This window comes from Urtica dioica, chromosome 3 (genome assembly GCF_054948205.1).
Source record: "Urtica dioica subsp. dioica isolate 48M chromosome 3, U.dioica_male_clone48M_v1_H2, whole genome shotgun sequence".
Classification (NCBI taxonomy): domain Eukaryota; kingdom Viridiplantae; phylum Streptophyta; class Magnoliopsida; order Rosales; family Urticaceae; genus Urtica; species Urtica dioica.
In genome coordinates this window covers 4,356,559-4,375,428 of record NC_142758.1, presented here as the reverse complement: position 1 = coordinate 4,375,428, position 18,870 = coordinate 4,356,559, and positions in this window count along the sequence as shown.

The following is an 18,870-nucleotide window of genomic DNA, read 5'->3' as shown; positions in this document are numbered from 1 at the left end:
TATGTAATTATAGACATAACTCAATTTGAAGTACTTAGATCCTCATTGGGTCTTTGTGTAATTGAGAATTAATTTTCTCGGTTTCTTGTCTGTTAATTTGTGCCTTCAAGTTTCAGTCTTGTGATTGATGTTGATTTAAGGGGGAGTGAATTTCTACATTGGTTCTCCGAAGGAAAGTTTGTTTTAAGGGTTGTTTAAGGGTTTGTATTTGGACGGTTTTTAGCTGAGTTAGTGGGTCTTAATTTGATTTGATTGAGGCTCAGATTGTTGACATGGGTTGATCATGGATAGTGTCATTACCCCAATTGCCTTGTTCGATACTTTTTCTATATTGCTCAACAAAGTCTCTGAAAACCCTTGTTCGCCTCTCAGAAAAATTCATCAAGTTCTTGTGTTTTTCTACCGAGTTCAAAGAAAATAGTGGCTACTCGCGCTCAGAAGCTTGTTCCGATTCATGGCCGTGGTACTGTTAGGGTTGATTCATTGTCGGAGCCAGTTGATTCCCCTCTGAACATGATCGCCGATGTCGTGAGTCTGGAGAATGTTACGAAAGGTCAAGGACTCTTCTTTTTTCTGAGAAAGACCAGACACTTGTTCAGCCACAGAACCATGAACTTGTTCAACTTTATTCTTCTTTTACTTGTCAGCAATGCCTTTGTTCTTTTAAAAGGGGTAATCTCTCTTTGTCCTGTGTGGCTCCTCATCACTTTCAGTTTCTTCTTTATTAGCAACATTCTTCTCAAAGACGTCTCCTTCCGGGGACTTCCTCTTGGCAGAGGTCTTCAAGGACTTCTTCTGGGAAGCCTTCTTCTTCTTTAAAGCTTCACCATCACTGTGACCTCTGTTGAGAAGTTATGAGAGAATAGGTTTAGGGGAACCTTCTTCAGCACCAATCTCAAGCTGAGCACCAACATCTTCATCATGAGTCATAGGAACTAGCACATGGACATTCTCATAGAGATCATCTCCAATATAGGGCTGAACCACATTGACTGGTCAAGACTCGAGACCACCTTCTTCCGCAACAACTTCCTCTTCAGTAGAACCACATGAACAACAGGAATCACTTGTTCAGACATCTTCTTTGTGGACGAAGACTTCTTGGTCAAAAACATATTCTTCTCTTTGTTGTAGGTCTTCAATGGAGGTACAACTGCTTCACTAGGGTTAGGAATTGATGGAATCTCCCCCCTGTGTTGGATGTGCATGATCGGCCACAACAACATTGTCATTTGAACCCATTATAGGTTGAGAGATTACATCTCCAAGAGAAACATCAAGATTAGGGCATACCTGATTGAGACCAGAACAAAATCCTTTGCTGAAAAGTGGGATATTGTTTGAAGAGATATGTGATTCAAGAAGATCATGCCTAAAGAGAAGTACACAGTTCCAGATATTGTGGATCTGTTAAAGGAGGTAAATCTATTTCCCACTGTTATTTCTTCCAAGAAGTTTTATGTTCAGCTGGTTAAAGAGGTGATTGCTAATATGCCTGAAAAGTTTGGAGATCCGTCACTCAGTCTATGGAACCCTTATGGTCAGAGGAAATGAGGTGTCCATCACTCCTGGGGCCATTAATGGTTTCTATGGTACATATGTTGTTGAAAACTTTTAGGGGGAGCAAGACTTTTGTTGTCGACTAAAATCGGCAATGTGAAAAGCTTCGGGTGGTTTGACCCAAGGCCGGAGGCGTTCTCTGAAGAGAGAATGGGGTGAATAGGGGGTGACTGCCCTTCTTGTAAGCTACCTATGTATCCGAGTTGCGGGATCAAGTCATGACATAGTTCAATGCATGTGTGATCGCTATATGAGGTGCGGAGCCTGAAAGATGTGCTTGACAGAGGAAGTAGAGCGCGAAGACGTCCTCGGCGATGTTTCAGACTCTAGAATTGAGTAACCCAAGAGAGTATGTGTGTTTTCTCTTGGAGGTTAGGGAGATTCTCAGTAGAGAATTCTTGGCGCAACTGTGTGCGGGAGATTAAATGCTCGGTTAGAGAAACTGTGTGTAGAAAATCTCTGGAAGCGTTTCAGAACTCTAAGAGCGAGTAATCTTAGAATAAATGTGTCCTTGAACCTCTCTGATGATGGGTATTTATATTGGATTTGGAGGCCTAGGAGGGCCTCTGGATGCACCTCATAGAGCGCGAGTCGGATTTGGAGCGCACGATGGTACAAGAGCACGTGCGCGCACTGGCGTGCTGCGCCTCATGTTCTGTGCTCACCGTACGCATCTATTTTTCGAGGCGCACGCAGTGCTCCCCTTGTGGAGCATGGTGGTGCGGCGCCCTGAGGGGTAGGCGCGGCGTGCCGGGACCCTCGCGCACCATGTGCTTGTCGCACGTGTGTGAACTTGAGTTTGAACTTTTGGGTCGTTTTGTGTGGGCCTTGGGCTTCATGGGCCTTGATGGGCTTTATTTAAGCTTTGACATGGAATTCCTCGTAAGTCACCAGGAACTCAATAATTTCCGAAAACCACCGAAAAAAACTTTGACAAGATTGTTCATGTTCCAACGAAGAAGGATAGGTCGTGTTGGGTAGATTAGAATATGCCTTCTACAGATATGACCACTAAGTATTCATTGCTTTTTGGTATTTCTATTAAGAACTGATTCCCAAATCTCCACAGGGGCCAATTAGCAAGTTTTTGGTTCAAGTTTTGTACGCCATTGGCCACAAAGGAAAGGTTGACATTGGTCAGATCATTTTTTTTTATCAAACTGATGCACATGGTCCTTCTGAAAATGTTAACCATCCTATTGGCTTCCCTTGATCTACGAGTTGGTCATTGCTCAGCATCCCTGGCGTAAGGCGTCTAATGGTGCTATGTCTAGAGAGCCTCTTCACTTCAATCCTGATCCTAAGTTGTTTACTGGGAAGCACACCAACGACATATGGGGAGTGTCTGCTTCTCAAGAAGTTCAAGGAGATTTTCAACCATCTTCCTCTAGTCCATGTTCAACATCTTATGTTTCTATAGCAATGAGGTAGAGAATTAATAGGCAGCTTGAGTCTGACATCAAGGAAAAGACTGGAGATATCAAGAAGCTGACACTATCGACGTTGAACTTGACTTCACTCCTTCGCAACATCAAGTACTCGGTTGAAGAAGTTCCTGCTGAAGATGAGGTCCAAGAATAGGTCCCCGCTGCATACAATAATGTAATTTTTCTTTTCTTTTCTTTACTTTTTAGTATGTTAAGCATCTTTTGTACTCAACCTGGACTCTTATATATCCCTTGCTTGTCTTTTTGTGACAAAAAAGGAGTATTTTGGTTGAGTGCTTGCTTTATTTTCAAGGGTTGTAATAGCTAGACTTAAACCATGCTTTATTTTGAATTGTTTGAACATGATGATATCCTGGTTATTGGTTTTTGCTCGAAGCACTCTCTACGTAGTGTCAGTTTTTTTTTTTTTGCCAAAAATGCCAAGGGGGAGATTGTTAGATCTTATGTGGCATGGGTTGTTTGGCAAAACAATTTGTGTTAAAGTTGTTCGAGTAAGCTACAAGAAGATGTTTAAGATCCGGGTTACTTGTTCTACACTGTTCTCTCGCTTGAACTAAAACTGGAAACTTCCTATTTTCAACTTAGAATATATTGGGTATATAGTATCGGATATTTGGTTTCCGATTCTGTGAGTTTCCCAAGAGATTTGAGCCTTGATCTAATAAAGCTCCTTTGTGGTCGAATTATGTCATTGTCTCTTTTGTTAGTAAAATCACGCCTCATTATACATTTATCTAGTCTCTCTACTCTGGAGATCTTCACCGTGCCTCCCTCCGCGTTGACTAAGGTTTTCGTGGTAGAGAGAAGGCCGTAGTAGAAATTCTCGAGATGAATAGGTAGAGCGATCATGTGGTATGGTCTTTTTTTCAACATCTCTTTAAATTATGTCCACGCCTCGTGTAGTGACTTGTCATACCATTGACCGAAGTTGTGGATCTCATTTTGTACGCTGGCAGTCTTCTCGAAAGGAAAGAACTTGACAATGAACGTGTTGCAGAGATCGCCCCATGCCACGATGGAGTCCGGGGGCAGCGATGTCAACCAATTCTTCACTCGGTCACGAAGTGAGAACGGGAATAGTCGAAGGCGAATGACATCGCTACGTTGTGGATCTAGAATGTGTCGCACAATTTGTTGAAATTGGTGATGTGCTCATTTGGGTCTTCGTTTGGAGCTCCAGAAAATTGATTCCGTTGAATCATGTTTATAGTCCCCGTCTTTATCTCAAAGCTTTGATTCTCTCCAATGGCTGGATTTCAGATCACCGAACAGTACTCATGGCTTGTGGGAAACACATAGTCGAGAAAAGGCTTTTCAAGCTTGGTGTCACCCATGGTCAATTGCTTCTTCTTTTGTCAATTTCTTTTGCAAGTTTTCTCGATTTTCAAGTTGATTGGAAGAAGGATTGACTTACCGTCTTTTTCACATACACCTCAAAATCACAAAAATGACACGAAAATGGGTAAGTAAAAAAGAAATAAAAGATAGTTCAAGTTAAAAAATAGTTAATCAAATAATAATTAAACACTTAGTCCTAGGCAACGGTGCCAAAAACTAATTTGTTGTGAATTTTTTGTACGCAAGTTCACGTAGTCGCAAAAGTAGTAAAATCATAAGAACTAGTCGATCTCATGTGGACTAAGCTTAATCAATAACGAAACTAACTAGTGACGAATTGAACCCAAGAGAATGATGGAGGTGATTATGACTAAAATGAATGAATAAAATAAACAGAGCAAACAAATGTGAATTTTACAGTAATGCAAGGGCAAAGGAATTGGCTTAACAAGTTTATCGTATGATCGGAATTTGCGGAACTAACGCTCGATTCGTACACACTCCTACTTTGCTAATCACGCTCACTTTAATCATATCGCTAAATCTATCTCGAGCATATCTAGCAACTTCAGCCTATGTCGGAATATTATCTCTCAATCTCAACTCCTAAAAACACAGCTAGCGTTAATCACAAGAATGTACACACGACTCCGTAACAACCTAGCTATTTCTAGTCATTAGGAATTAATTTGAACAAAGCGAGATGGAGTGAATAAATACTTCAATTTAATTAAAAAAAATCCATAACCGTGTTCCAAACTTGCTACACCATAGCCGTTAATGGAATTAGTTCATGATGACGAGGGTAACACACAAAAAAGATGAAAAACTAGAATTCATAAAAATCAAACTCATAACAATATTCATAAACCAAACGGGAGTACTAGAGATTAAAAGAAGAGACTAAGAAATGTGATCTCTTTCTCTCCCAATCTTTTCCAAACCAAACAAGAACTAAAAAACTAAAAGAGGCAAATATATGTTTTATGACACTCTAGGTCATTTACATAGATTTCCAACTTATTTTTGGAGTAATCTGAGTCATTAAATCTGATCCAACAGCTGAAAATGATTAAAAAAATCGCTAATTCGAATATCCTGAATGTTGATCTGTATGGCACACACATAAGGGCGCGCGACGCACTATCTCCACCGCGCGACACTCGGAAGCTTCTGCGTGGCACACACTCTCTCGTGGCCAGTCGCGTGGAACGCGTGAAGTCTTCTAGCATGCACTCTGCGTGGCATGCAGAGTTTAACTTCTTCAATTCTTTATGCTTCGCGCTCCGTTTTGACTCGTTTCGACTCCCGCTTGTATGATTTGTTCGGGAAATTACTCCGAAGATACTCTAACAGCCCTTGTACTCCTATGAACCTGTGAATAACCATAAACATACAAAAACTAATAAAAACACCTGAGAAGTCACAATAAACCAAGTACAAAAGTAGTGATTATCGCATCTGAAACGTTCTTATCACTTTCATTAAAAAGTAATCTTTGAGTAATTACAATAATACCGCTAAAGATAATACTATAATACCCTTTTGTGGGCAAGATTCCTAACAACAACTTCATTGAGGATTAGTTTATCTCTTCCATATTTTATGGATCACCAACTTGTTCATAAGATTTATGGAGAGAATTTAGTAAGAATATAACCTAATCTTCATGCTTAGACTCTCAAGATCGTTGACAAAGTTTGTGAAGTCATTGATTGACTTCTCTTCGTCCATTCTAAAACTATAGAACTTCTATTTCATATAAATTCTTACCGAGAGAGACTTTTTCATGGCTCGATCTTCTTCCACATGGCATAGTCCGAGGTGTCTTTTATTACTTTAATCAGGATATGATCGCTCCCGCCTTAGCATTTTTGCATTGTTGCATTCTTTTCCTTCTTCAAGATTGTTTGTTTGTTTTATGGTGTTATGCTCTATGCATCTCTGATTCTTCATTAAGCACCTCATCAAGCCATAATAACTTTCGATATGCCCTTCCATCTTGATTTCCATAGACTGAAATCATTTTTTTCCATCTAACTTCTCGACCTCGTATTTTGAGTTTGCCATATCCGATTCTTGATGAGGGATTCAAAAATAGGATTATCCTTGAAAAATTGATGGAGTGATGAAGTGATATAATCACCATAAGACTAGTTAAATGAGATAGATTTATGTTGAATCAGCTGCCACGCTGGCTGAGTTCGTTAGATTAGGAGGGTTCTAAAGTCTTTTGTATTTTTTGTAATGTGCTGAGATATAAAGCACCGCCTCTAGTCTAGTATATATATATGTGTTACAATATAGAGTCTGATGTTGATAAAAAAAGGTTTATACACAAGAGTTACAGAGAAATCGGGAGAGTGATTCAGTGGGTGAGAAATTGGGAAATTCTTCTTCTTCTCAGGGTAGCTTAGATCGCACGTTTCTTTGTGCTAGTAATCGAAGAACTCGGATTGTGAGTCTTCGAGGAACCGATAGTGTTCCAGGTTGTGTGTTTGATCGGAAAGACATAGTGCATCGAATTCCTGTGGGGAATTCCGGGGATTAGGTAAATTGACTGAACCTCGTAAACAAATACCTCGTGTTCTTCTCTCGCATGGTATCTGTTTGACTAATTGTCCAAGAGAAATAGGAAACAAATCATAACAGTGGTATCAGAGCCTCGTGGCGACTCTTGGAAATCATCGGAAGATTCGGGGCCATAGTTTCTCAACCTAGCGGACAAGTGTTGGAATCGATCTAGGGTTTGAGAAAATAATTAACGCTTCGGTAAGCGGCGGAATTTTAAAAATTTTCTTTTACAAGTAAAACAGTTTTTACTAACCTAGACAAGTGCAAGTACATGTAATTAAAAACCAATATGAGCTAGAAGTTTACTAACCTTTCTTGAAGCTTGAACTTTGAAGAAGCTTGTGGAAAGTTTGCAACGCTCGTCTCCCCTCGCAGCACGTCTCTCTTTCTTTCCTCGGCACCTCGAGCAACCACGAAAGTTTCTATCACTAAATCACTCGAAAAGAAGGAATCAGTGAGTGGGCACTTTTAAACACTACGACTTAAGAACAAGTCTCGAAGTCGCAGAGCTAAACACTAGGTCGAGTGAGGACCTAGGTGCCAAGACAAGAAAAAATCGAAAATAAACTAGAGGGAGAGAGAGAGGATTTTCGGCCAAGTTCTAGAGAGAGAGTCTCTCAATCTCTTAAACTTAGGATGAATGAAATGTGAGGAATGGGGCTCCTATTTATAGGAGAGGTTTTACCTTCAATAAGGTACTTTCCTCTTCTATAGAATATCACATATTCATGAGCAAAAATCCCTTATTTCCCATTCCATGTTGGGCGCCCAAGGCTGCCTCCTAGAGGCTTGGATTTGTTTCCTTTTTTGTTCCTTGCCTTGCCCATTACTCTCTTGGCCGAAATTCCTTGTGCATCTACATGCAAATTTGTTTCCTCTTTTTCTTTTGGCAAGTATCTAAATACATGTATGCACAAAATAAACTCTCTTTCCTTGGGTATTATGGGCGCCTATTCTCATCTAGAAGGAGCTTCTAGAAGCTTCTTCATTTGTTCATGACAACATGAGAAAAGCCCATTAAGAATTTTCAATAAAATTCTTATGAAACGAAATTAATTCACAAGGCCTAATAATCAAGTTATGGCCGAGTGACATTAAGTCATCAAATGAACTTGTCAAAAAATTTATTGACATTCATTTCATCATATGTCTCAAAAGACAAAAATACCCTTTTGACTATTTTCGTTCTTGTTTTGACTTAGCTTCCAGTTTAACTATTCCTATCGATGTGATTCGTGACAGTGACCTCATGGACCCAAATGAACAAAGCTTGAGCTAAAAACTTGGACTCAAAAGTTCACAAACCTTTTCCAAGTTTAGCTTAATGCCAACTGACTCCACTAAAGAGCTGACACTGAAAATCTCTCGGTTCAAATGAATTTGTTTTCTACTCAAGAATTCGACCTAATTATGATGAGCGGATCCACTGAATATTATCTATGTTTACCCTTCATGAATGTCATCAGCTAGTCGGGATTTACTAAATTACCATTTTACCCTTCTAGCTGTTATTTCCTCAACTCCTTTGTCGCTTGTGAATAAGTTAGAAACAATGTATGGACGAGGAGCTAACAAGTCACATTGTTTCATCCAAAAGAGTCAGGACTCAATTTGGACACTAGCCAGTTCATTTATTCACACTCCAAGGAACAAAGCATGAGGTGACATACATTGCATTTCAGCAATCTTGTACATGAATTCCATATCTATGAGAACTTCACAAAGTTACTCATGACAGACTCACAACTTAGTACTTCACCAATAGGCCTTGTTCGGAATCACATAGTGAGTCCGAACTTTGACTTTCTCAAATGAGAATACTAAGGTATGAAATGGCATGTCTCATTTCAGGATTAAGGTAAGCATGATGCAATTCATACATAGTGACTTTGAGACATAAGAGGTTAAATGGTTTGTTCTTATATTGTCTCTAGAAGTGCACTGGTCAATTCAGTACCTTCGGAAGATACCTAGAAGAACTATAGAGTCCCCAACTCTCAATGCCTCATAACCAGACATCATAGATTCTTCTAACAATCATACTGAGGTCAATAGTCCTTTGACCCTAAGATTGCGAATATATCGTTTTAAGCAAACTACGAAGAGTTTGTTCATGCAAATCTACATTTGTCTCTTCGTAAGTTGTTAAGTTTGTTTATGGACTAAAAGACTAAGGTTTTATCATAAAGCTTCAAACAAAGAAAGAATGAATGAACGTTTCAACTTTATTAATGAATAGATAGGCAATTACAAGCAAGAGTCTTCATGAGACTTTATTACATCAAATGTACAAAATAAAGACTACAACTCTTCTTGTGGGCACCATTGACAACAAACTCCCACTGACTCAAAGAAGGTGTGTGTAGTCCTTCATGCCTAATCCCTCACGATGTTGGTCGAAGACTTTGTTCGCTGGGGCCTTGGTGAATGGATCTGCGAGGTTGTCCACCGTTGAGATCTTCTTCACTTCCACGTCTCCGCGCTGCACGATCTCTTGAATCAAATGGTATTTCCTCTCAATATGCTTAGAGCGCTTATGGCTTCTAGGTTCCTTTGAGTTAGTGACAGCCCCACTATTATCACAATAAAGGGTCATGGGCTCGTCGACGTTTGGAACAACTTCCAAATACTTAAGGAACTTTCTAAGCCATACAGCCTCTTTGGATGCTTCACAAGCAGCCACATAATCTGCTTCCATTGTGGAGTCAGCAATGCAAGATTGCTTAATACTTCTCCACACAACAGCTCCACCATTAAGGATGAACACAGATCCCGAAGTGGATTTCCTGGAATCCTTATCCGCTTGAAAATCGGAGTCGGTATATCCCGTCATAGTCAGGTCAGTACCTGAGTATGTAAGCATCAAGTTCCTAGTTCTTCGAAGATACTTAAGAACATGCTTAACAGCAATCCAGTGCTCGGGTCCAGGGTTGGATTGGAAACGGCTAACTACGCCAACGGTGAAACATATATCAGGTCTAGTGCAAAGCATAGCATACATGAGGCTTCCTACGGCAGAGGCGTAAGGAATCTTCCTCATGTCTTCAATCTCTTGTGCAGTCTTGGGAGACTGGTCCTTAGAGAGTGAAACTCCATGCCTAAAGGGTGTTTGACCCCTCTTGCAGTCTTGCATCGAGAAGCGATCCATCACCTTATCAATATAAGATGCTTGAGAGAGCGACAGGGTCCGGTTTTTCCTATCTCGAAAGATTTGGATCCCCATAATGTACGCGGCTTCTCCTAGATCCTTCATATCGAATTGCTTTGCCAGCCAGACCTTAACCTCAGATAACTTACCCACGTCATTACCAATGAGCAGTATATCATCGACATATAGTACCAGAAACACAACTTTGCCTTCGTGTATTAACTTGTAAACACAAGGCTCATCTATCGACTGTTCAAAGCCAAAGCTTTTTACAGTTTCATCGAATCTAATATTCCATGACCTAGATGCTTGCTTTAGTCCATAAATAGATTTAAGCAACTCACAAACCTTGGTCTCTTGACCTTTATCCACGAAACCGTCTGGTTGAGCCATGTAAATGCGCTCGTCATGATTGCCATTCAGAAAGGCTGTCTTGACGTCCATTTGCCAGATCTCATAGTCGAGAGCTGCAGCTATGGATAGGAGTATGCGGATGGATTTAAGCATCGCGACTGGCGAGAAGGTTTCTTCATAGTCAATCCCTTCTTGTTGGGTATAACCCTTCGCCACAAGTCGTGCTTTGAACGTCTCAACGTTCCCATCAGGACCCCTTTTCTTCTTGTATATCCACTTACACCCTACGGGTTTAATCCCTTCAGGAAGGTCTACAAATTTCCAGACTTTGTTGACATACATCGAGTGCATTTCAACTTTCATGGCGTCAAGCCAAAGGTTCGATTCAGTACAAGCCATCGCTTGGCTATAGGAAACAGGGTCATCCATGTCGGAGACGGCTACAAGAGAGTCTCCATAAGACATGTACCTGTCAGGCTTTTGAGTAGCCCTCCCACTACGTCTAAGTACTACTTGACGAGATTCTGATGAGTTAGGTTGTGTTTCAGTTGGGGTAAGAACAGTTCTTACAGATGAGGTAGAAGCTTCCTCACCCAACTTTTCTTCAAGCACAATTTTGCTTCTAGGTTTCGCATCCTTCATGAAGTCCTCCTCAAGGAAACGAGCATTTGTGCTAACGAAAGTATTATCGTCCTCGGGACTATAGAAAATGAAACCTTTGGTTTCCTTTGGATATCCCACAAACAGGCACAATTCTGACCTACTAGCCAACTTGCTAGTCTTTTGCCTTAGCACATGTGCAGGGCAACCCCAAATTCGGATGTGGCCCAAACTTACTTTACGGCCAGTCCATCTTTCATAAGGAGTACCAGGAACCGTTTTAGACGGAACTTGGTTCAGAATGTAAGCGGCTGTTTCGAGGGCATATCCCCAAAAGGAAAGAGGGAGTGATGAGTAACTCATCATTGATCTAACCATCTCCATAAGAGTTCGGTTTCTTCTCTCTGACACTCCGTTTTGTTGAGGTGTGCCAGGTGCGGTAAGCTGAGAAGCGATACCTTCTTCTTTAAGAAAGTCATCGAACTCTCCAGACATATACTCACCACCTCGATCAGATCGAAGGGTTTTGATCACTTTGCCAGTTTGCTTTTCCACTAAAGCCCTAAAGACCTTAAATACGTTAAAGGTCTCGGATTTGTGTTTGAGCAAGTAGACAAACCCATATCGTGAGTAATCATCGGTGAAGGTAACGAAGTATTCGTATCCTCCACGTGCCTGTTGCCTGAGCGGACCACATACATCAGAATGTACTAGTTCCAGCAACTCAGTGGCTCTTCGACGCTTATCGGAGAAAGGTCGCTTAGTCATTTTTCCTTCTATGCAGGATTCACAAGTAGGTAGTGAACCTATTGCAAAGTCTTGGAGTGGACCATCCCTCACAAGTCTCTTAATCCTATCTAGACTGATATGACCAAGTCTCAAGTGCCAGAGGTATGTTGATTTTGTTAGATCGGAGGATTCAGAAAGTTTGATCCTCTTTGGCTCCCTAATTAGATCATTATCTTTTTCGGTGTCTAAAAGAGAAGGTTGAGTGGGATAGATGTAGAAAAGAGCATTCTTCATACATGCATCAGTGACAAAAGAATTATCAGGAAACGAAATACGAATTCCATTCTTAATAAACTTTAAACAACAATCTTGCTCACGAAGACGAGCAACGGATATTAAGTTCTTCCCAAAGGTAGGAACAAAATAAACATTATTCAAGTTTAAAGTGCGGTCTTCAAAAGACAGCGTCACGGATCCCACAGCCTTCGCGGACACCAGGCTCCCATCACCCCATTTGAAACAGAACTCGCCTTCCTCTAAGCTTTTGGTTTTCTTGAAACCATTCAAGGAACAAAAAATATGGTTAGTAGCAGCGGAGTCAAGAATCCACGTTGATACATTATCAGCTACTAAGCATGCTTCGGTAACTAGTACAATACTATGTTCCTTTGCTTTGAGACAGGCAGGACAGTTCTTTTTATCGGCTTTGTAAGGTCTGTTCTTAGTTCCAGAGGCGGAGGCCTTTTGCTCAGTAGCATGTGCCTCTCCTTGATTCCTCTTTCTCTTAGTGAGACCTACAGCAGTGTGAAGTCCATCATAAGCTTGGTAACAGTGTACTCTAGCTTGTGTATGGAGTAGTTCATCTTGGAGGTATCAAGAGATGCGGGGAGAGTTTCTAAGATCATATCTATGATATTCTTCCCATCAATCTCAGATCCTAGGATTTCCATTTCATTTAGGTAACTAATGATCAGCATCATATGGTCCCTAACAGGAGTCCTAGCCTTCATGCGACAGTTCATAATTTGTCGGACTGCTTTTAGCCTTGTTTGATGCCTTTGCCTTCCAAACATCTCAAGGAGATTGTAGAGCATGTCAGCGGCAGTCTCAATGTCACGATGTTGCTCTTTCAGCACATTGTTCATAGATGCCAATATATAGCACCTCACAATCTCATCGGATCGAAGCCAGGCCGCTAAGGCGTCATTGTCCTCTTGAGTTGAATCATCATTCGTCAGAGGAGGACACGGGGTGGTGAGTACCCATTTGTGCTTGTTAACGGTAGGTATTATGTCGAGGTTACGTTTCGAATCTACGTAGTTTTCGTTTTCGAGTTTGTTCGAGGAAAGAAAGATTGAGAGATGGTTGAGAGACATATTGCCTATAAAAGTTGAAACAAGTTTATGATTAGTCTTTGGTTTAGGATTTAATTTTTATTAAGACTTTTGTAAAATCCAAAGGTGTTATAAACCAAACGATAATTTACTCCCTCAAGAGAAGGCCGCAAAAAATCTCCTTTTATAAGTAAATGACACATCATTAATGCTTAGCCAAGATGTCAATACATCAGCTTTGACTAGCCACCTTGTAAATTGGTTTGATCACTCATATCCTTTCGCAGAGCCTCAAGGGAGGATTACTAGGGATTGAGCCTAAGTGTGTAACCAACCACTTAGTCCAAAAGATCAGCTTTGAAAAACAATCCCCCAAGGGGAGGCCTTGTCATCATTGCATCACTCTCGGACGTAGCTCATTGAGCAATGATCGAAGCAATAACGCCTTGGAGTACTCACATTTAAGTGAGGGTCGCAAGAGCGGCTCTTAGTCCCACGTTATTGCATCTTTCACTAGTGTTGGGGATCGTGGGTTACAAACAACGAATATAACCCTCCCACTTAGTTTTTGGAGTTGGTTCATCGACTCTTATAAGTTCGGAAACAGATTTCCTAGTTAGAGAGCGACAGAGCGGACAACTAGAAGAGAATCCTAGATCGACATGTTCAGAGCAGTATTAGTGCATAAAGGCACAAGGTACATACTCGATCTTTTCCTATTTTCTATTTCGGGAAAGTGCGTGAGGGAAGTGTGAACTTCAACTCACTCGAACACTTGAAAGTTTGAGATTACACATCTTTTTATTTTTCGGCTTGTCTACAAGGAGACCTCCCACTCAAATTTTCAAGAGCATATAGATTTTGAACATATGTGATATAGATATAGTTTTGAAAACATTTTGAAAATTTATTTGATTTGGATGACAAAATATTTTCAAGTTTGAAAGTGAAAACGGTTTTTCAAAATTCAAACTAGTTTTGTAAAAATTCAATTTCAATTAAACTTTCAAAAATCAAAACATTTTAATCTTACACATCATGTTTATAATCATATGAAAAACATTTTTGCTCAAGAAAATTTTCTCATTAGAGTTCTATAACTCATGGTAGTGGGGTTTGAAAATCCGGATTTCTAAAAAAACTGGAGTTTCAGACAGCCGCGCACCTCGGAGTAAAATCGCCATATCTGGCGGCTCAGATGTCCTTTTGAGCCGAAACCGGTGGCATTGGACAGAGGACAGACAGAGATTTAATTTGATTCAAGAATCATTAAATTTCGATTTCTGAGCAGAGAGTTATACCACTTTTAATGCGGGTTTACTCCAGCTCGAAGAAAAAGAAATAATTAAAGTTTGGTCTTTTCTAGGTGCGAAAAAGAATCGAGTGTAACGGAACGTTTTAAGATGTTGTTTAAAGCTTTTATTTGTGTTTTATTAGCAGGGTGATAACATAGAATAAAAGAAATAACAACAAGCATAAAACGAATACGGTAAATAAAAGAAACTAGAAAGACAAAGTAACTAGTCAAAAAATTTACCGAAATTTCTCAAACCTTTAAAACACGTTTTTCAATATAAAAAATTAAAAACTTTTAGAACTGATTCTAATGTGTTTTAAAAACATCCCAAACTCATAGAAAATCAACATGCTTTTTAATTTAAAGACAATAGCAATAAATTAAAAAAAAATCTAAGATTACAATTCTAACTTGTCACAAAATTAGTAAACTTTCGAAAACGATTTTCAAGCTCATAATTTTAAAAAAACATGTACATGCTAATCTTTGACCATAGCTCTGATACCATTTGTTGGAATCGATCTTGGGTTTGAGAAAATAATTAACGCTTCGGTAAGCGGCGGAATTTTAAAAATTTTCTTTCACAAGTAAAACAGTTTTTACTAACCTAGACAAGTGCAAGTACATGTAATTAAAAACCAATATGAGCTAGAAGTTTACTAACCTTTCTTGAAGCTTGAACTTTGAAGAAGCTTGTGGAAAGTTTGCAACGCTCGTCTCCCCTCGCAGCACGTCTCTCTTTCTTTCCTCGGCACCTCGAGCAACCACGAAAGTTTCTATCACTAAATCACTCGAAAAGAAGGAATCAGTGAGTGGGCACTTTTAAACACTACGACTTAAGAACAAGTCTCGAAGTCGCAGAGCTAAACACTAGGTCGAGTGAGGACCTAGGTGCCAAGACAAGAAAAAATCGAAAATAAACTAGAGGGAGAGAGAGAGGATTTTCGGCCAAGTTCTAGAGAGAGAGTCTCTCAATCTCTTAAACTTAGGATGAATGAAATGTGAGGAATGGGGCTCCTATTTATAGGAGAGGTTTTACCTTCAATAAGGTACTTTCCTCTTCTATAGAATATCACATATTCATGAGCAAAAATCCCTTATTTCCCATTCCATGTTGGGCGCCCAAGGCTGCCTCCTAGAGGCTTGGATTTGTTTCCTTTTTTGTTCCTTGCCTTGCCCATTACTCTCTTGGCCGAAATTCCTTGTGCATCTACATGCAAATTTGTTTCCTCTTTTTCTTTTGGCAAGTATCTAAATACATTTATGCACAAAATAAACTCTCTTTCCTTGGGTATTATGGGCGCCTATTCTCATCTAGAAGGAGCTTCTAGAAGCTTCTTCATTTGTTCATGACAACATGAGAAAAGCCCATTAAGAATTTTCAATAAAATTCTTATGAAACGAAATTAATTCACAAGGCCTAATAATCAAGTTATAGCCGAGTGACATTAAGTCATCAAATGAACTTGTCAAAAAATTTATTGACATTCATTTCATCATATGTCTCAAAAGACAAAAATACCCTTTTGACTATTTTCGTTCTTGTTTTGACTTAGCTTCCGGTTTAACTATTCCTATCGATGTGATTCGTGACAGTGACCTCATGGACCCAAATGAACAAAGCTTGAGCTAAAAACTTGGACTCAAAAGTTCACAAACCTTTTCCAAGTTTAGCTTAATGCCAACTGACTCCACTAAAGAGCTGACACTGAAAATCTCTCGGTTCAAATGAATTTGTTTTCTACTCAAGAATTCGACCTAATTATGATGAGCGGATCCACTGAATATTATCTATGTTTACCCTTCATGAATGTCATCAGCTAGTCGGGATTTACTAAATTACCATTTTACCCTTCTAGCTGTTATTTCCTCAACTCCTTTGTCGCTTGTGAATAAGTTAGAAACAATGTATTGACGAGGAGCTAACAAGTCACATTGTTTCATCCAAAAGAGTCAGGACTCAATTTGGACACTAGCCAGTTCATTTATTCACACTCCAAGGAACAAAGCATGAGGTGACATACATTGCATTTCAGCAATCTTGTACATGAATTCCATATCTATGAGAACTTCACAAAGTTACTCATGACAGACTCACAACTTAGTACTTCACCAATAGGCCTTGTTCGGAATCACATAGTGAGTCCGAACTTTGACTTTCTCAAATGAGAATACTAAGGTGTGAAATGGCATGTCTCATTTCAGGATTAAGGTAAGCATGATGCAATTCATACATAGTGACTTCGAGACATAAGAGGTTAAATGGTTTGTTCTTATATTGTCTCTAGAAGTGCACTGGTCAATTCAGTACCTTCGGAAGATACCTAGAAGAACTATAGAGTCCCCAACTCTCAATGCCTCATAACCAGACATCATAGATTCTTCTAACAATCATACTGAGGTCAATAGTCCTTTGACCCTAAGATTGCGAATATATCGTTTTAAGCAAACTACGAAGAGTTTGTTCATGCAAATCTACATTTGTCTCTTCGTAAGTTGTTAAGTTTGTTTATGGACTAAAAGACTAAGGTTTTATCATAAAGCTTCAAACAAAGAAAGAATGAATGAACGTTTCAACTTTATTAATGAATAGATAGGCAATTACAAGCAAGAGTCTTCATGAGACTTTATTACATCAAATGTACAAAATAAAGACTACAACTCTTCTTGTGGGCACCATTGACAAAAACAAGGAGGTAAAACCAGAGACCGGTGGAGGAATTACAGAAGTCAAGGATCAAGACTCATCATTGATCAAGACTGACTCCAACAACGCAATTGTGATCGCTCAAGAAAACTGGTCAACGCCAAGTATGAGGATCGACATCGAGAAGTTCGACGGCAATGGCGATTTCAGAATCTGGCGACGGAAGATCAGAGCACTCTTGGCCCAACAACGCCTCCTTAAGGCGATCGACGATCCAATAGTGTGGCCAGAAGGAACAACAGAAGAACAGAAAAACGAGGTCCTAGAAACTGCTACAGGAACAATAATCTTCCACTTATCAGACTCAGTCATTCGTTTGATTGATGGAGAAGACACTCCGGCGAAGATCTGGGGAAAATTGGATTCCCTGTTTCAGGTAAAGTCTCTCACGAACAAGATTTATCTCAAGGAAAGACTTTTTGGGTACAGGATGAGTACGTCAAAGTCTCTGGAAGAGAATCTTGATGAGTTCCTCAAGATGACGATCGAACTTGCCAACTCCGGTGACAAGGAGGCGCTAAGTGATGAAAACCAAGCGATCATCATTCTCAACTCACTTCCTGACACCTATAAGGAAGTCAAGACTGCTATCAAATATGGCCGCACGGAGATTACTCGTGAAGAGGTGGTATCTGCTTTGAGATCCAAGGAATTCGAGCTCAGAACAGAGCGCAATAATTCCAGTGGCGAGAGCAATTACACCAAAGGAAGGAGTTCAAACAAGCCTCAACACAAAAGCCAACATACAAGAAGTCAGAGCAAGAGCCAAGAACACTCCGGGAAAGGCAAAGAAAAGGAACTCGGAACTTGTTTCTACTGCAAGAAACCAGGGCATTTGAAGAAAGACTGCTAAAAGTGGAAGAAGAGTCAGAAGGACAAGCCTAGTACTCTAACCTCTGAGAGTCATGACACAGCAAATTACGGAGATGGCTATAACAGTGGAGAGGTTCTTTTGGTAAATTCTGATAGTCACAAGAGCGAGTGGATTCTTGATTCCGGGTGTACATACCACATGACTTTTCACAGAGAATGGCTTACTGACTTAAAACAAGTCACCAGTGGTAGTGTTATACTGGGCAACAGTGACACATGTCAGGTGGAGGGCATAGGAAACATCAAGATTAAGATGTTTGATGGTTGTACAAGAATTCTACAGAATGTGAGATTGGTACCAAGTCTTACCAGAAATCTTGTATCACTGGGAGTCTTGGATGATCTTGGTTATACAAACAAGATTGAAAATGGAGTTATGAGGATTTCTAGAGGGTCTATGGTGGTGATCAAAGGCGTGAAAAATGAAGGCTTGTATCATCTGATTGGAGAGACTCAAGATGCCTCATCAGCCAACATCACTGAGACTATAAAAGATCAAAAGGCTGTTCTGTGGCATAGAAGGCTAGGTCACATTAGTGACAAAGGTCTGCAACACATGAAGGATCAGAAGTACTTTGGGAAGGACAAAATAAGCAAAATTGATTTCTGCGAGCAATGCATTCTAGGGAAGCATCATCGGCTCAAGTTCAAAACTGGAAAGCACAACTCAAAGGCAATTCTGGAGTATGTCCATTCAGACTTGTGGGGGCCAGAGCAAAATACAACACATGGTGGTAACTCTTACTTTCTCTCTATAGTAGATGATTATTCTAGGAAAGTTTGGGTTTTTCTTATCAAAAATAAAAGTGATGCCTTTGAGAAGTTCAAATCCTGGAAAATCTTAGTTGAAAATCTTACTGATAGGAAGTTAAAGACCTTAAGAACAGATAATGGCTTGGAGTTCTGCA